General features: G+C 41.8%; 2 non-coding genes across 2 annotated transcripts; both read right to left on the bottom strand.

The window, feature by feature from the left end:
* Positions 1-728: 728 nt before the first annotated feature.
* trnar-ucg (transfer RNA arginine (anticodon UCG)) lies at positions 729-801 on the bottom strand. The gene has a single exon. It is a non-coding gene; the product is annotated as a tRNA-Arg (tRNA).
* A 1,868-nt stretch (positions 802-2,669) lies between these two features.
* Positions 2,670-2,741, bottom strand: trnar-ccg (transfer RNA arginine (anticodon CCG)). The gene has a single exon. It is a non-coding gene; the product is annotated as a tRNA-Arg (tRNA).
* Between the last annotated feature and the right edge of the window lie 83 nt (positions 2,742-2,824).

Genomic DNA, 2,824 nt, shown 5'->3' with positions numbered 1-2,824 from the left:
TGTCCATCTTTTTTACAGTCTATGGGTTCAAACAATTCACTAAGAAGAACCGGTTAAATTGAATGTTTCGTTCGCGATCCGGACTTCACTATTGAGCACATATTTACCACGGTAAAACACAGTAAGTGAAACAATGTTTCCTAGCAATGACAACCGCGCTGAAATCTAATTAGAAAACAAGACAAAACTCTTACAAACTGCTGTCCTCTTCTGCTGCTCGACTGCTTCTTCTTATGCAAGCTAAACTGACAGAAAACTGCCAGTTCTATGCTTATTCACATGGCTATAGTGTCACATTGAACTTATCATACTGGAATATCTTGTGCAGTCAACTTAAATGAAAGCTCTCAAAGATGACCCAGGTGGGACTCAAACCCACAATCACCAAATCCGGAGGCTGATTCATTAGGCCACTGGGCCCTTTCTCTCATGAACCCTGAGGCATTCACAGACAGTCTGATGCAAGCTAAACTGACAGAGCTTTCAGAAAATTGCCAGTTCTATGCTAATTCTTAAGGCTATAGTGTTGCTGATGCCATAATCCATTAGGCCACTGGGTGTTTTACTGGCAGAGCCAGAGGTATTCACAGACAGTCGGGCTCACACTAAACTAAAAAGTCTTTCAGAAGATTGCCAGTTCTATACTTATTCTCATGGCTATAGTGTAACTTTGAACTTATCATCCTGGAATTTCTTGCATAGCCAATTTAAATGAAACCCCTCAAAGATGACCCAGGTGGGACTTGAACCCACAATCCCCAACTCCGAAGGATGGTGCCTTATCCATTAGGCCACTGGGCCCTCTCTTTGGTTAACCCAGAGGCATTCACAGACAGACTTATGCAAGCTAAACTGAAAGAGCATTCAGAAAACTGCCAGTTCTATGCTAATTCTCATGGCAATAGTGTCACTTTGAAATTATCACCCTGAATTTCTTGCATAGCCATCTTAAATGTAAACTCTGAAAAACAACCCAGATGGGACTTGAACACTCAATCCCCAGTTCCGAAGGCTGATGCCCCTGCACCTTTTTCCCTGGTCAACCTAACCTGCAAGCTAAACTCAGGGCTTTCAGAAGCTATGCTATGCTCTATGCTGTTTCTATGGTATGCTATGCTCTATGATATTTCTATGGTATGCCATGATCTATGCTATTTCTAACTCTATGCTAGTTCTATGCTATTAATCATGTTTTGTTGTCGTGGCTATAGTGCCACTTTAAACTTATCATCCCAGAATTTCTTGCGCCGCCAACTTAAATGTAACACAACAAAAGCAATCCAACTTGAACTTGAACTTATCATCCTGGAATTTCTTGCATAGCCAACTTAAATGCAAACTCTGAAAAGCAACCCAGGTGGATCTTGAACACTCAATCCTCAGTTCCGAAGGCTGATGCCCCTACAGCTTTTTCCCTGGTCAACCTAACCTGCAAGATAAACTTTCAGGACTTTCAGAACCTATGCTATGCACTATGCTGTTTCTATGGTGTGCTATGCTCTATGCTAGCTCTAACTCTAAGATAGTTCTCATTATTTGTTGTCGTGGCTATAGTGCCACTTTAAACTTATCATCCCAGCATTTCTTGCACAGCCAACTTAAATGTAACACAACAAAAGCAACCCAGGTGCTACTCCAACCCAAAATCGCCAGCTCCAAAGGCTGGTGCCTTACCCATTAGGCCACTGGGCCCTCTCTTTGGTTAACCCAGAAGCATTCACAGACAGACTTATGCAAGCTAAACTGAAAGAGCATTCAGAAAACTGCCAGTTATATGCTAATTTTCATGTTTCATTGTCATGGCAATAGTGATAAACTGATAGAGCTTTCAGAAAATAGCTCATGATGCCACTGGATGCCACCGGGCCTCTTCTCTGGTTGACCCATTCACAGACAGACTTATGCAAGCTAAACTGAAAGAGCATTCAGAAAACGGCCAGTTCTATGCTAATTCTCATGGAAATAGTGTCACTTTGAAGTTATCATCCTGGAATTTCTTTCATTGCCAACTTAAATGTAAACTCTGAAAACAACCAAGGTGGGATTTGAACACTCAATGCCCAGTTCCGAAGGCTGATGGTACTGCACCTTTTTCTCTGGTCAACCTAACCTGCAAGATAAACTTTCAGGGCTTTCAGAACCTATGCTATGCTCTATCCTGTTTCTATGGTATGCTATGCTCTAAATCTATGCTAGTTCTCATGTTTTGTTGTCGTGGCTATAGTGCCACTTTAAACTTATCATTCCAGCATTTCTTGCGCAGCCAACTTAAATGTAACACAACAAAAGCAACCCAGGTAGGACTTGAACACATAGACTAATGCCATAACACTTCAGGCCATTGGGACTTTTATATGCTTATTCTAATGGCTATAATGTCACTTTGAACTTTTCATACTTGAACATCTTGTTCAGCCAATTAAACATAAGCTCTCAACGATGACCCAGGTGGGACTTGAACACAGAGACTAATGCCATAACCCTTTAGGCCACTGGGACTTTTACTGGTGGTGCTAGAGGTATTCACAGACAGTCTGGGTCACACTAAACTAAAAAAAATACCTCAGAAGATTGCCAGTTCTTTGATTATTCTCATTGCTATAATGTCACTTTGAACTTATCATCCTGGAATTTCTTGCATAGCCAATTGAAATGAAACCCCTCAAACATGACCCAGGTGGGACTTGAACCCACAATCCCCAGCTCCGGAGGCTGATGCTTATCCATTAGGCCACTGGGCCCTCTCTTTGGTTAACCCAGAGGCATTCACAGACAGACTTATGCAAGCTAAACTGAAAGAGCATTCAGAAAACTGCCAGTTCTA

The sequence above is a fragment of the Sinocyclocheilus anshuiensis genome, unplaced genomic scaffold (genome assembly GCF_001515605.1).
Source record: "Sinocyclocheilus anshuiensis isolate Anshui unplaced genomic scaffold, SAMN03320099.WGS_v1.1 scaffold2542, whole genome shotgun sequence".
Classification (NCBI taxonomy): domain Eukaryota; kingdom Metazoa; phylum Chordata; class Actinopteri; order Cypriniformes; family Cyprinidae; genus Sinocyclocheilus; species Sinocyclocheilus anshuiensis.
This window is presented reverse-complemented; position numbering and strand designations above follow the sequence as displayed.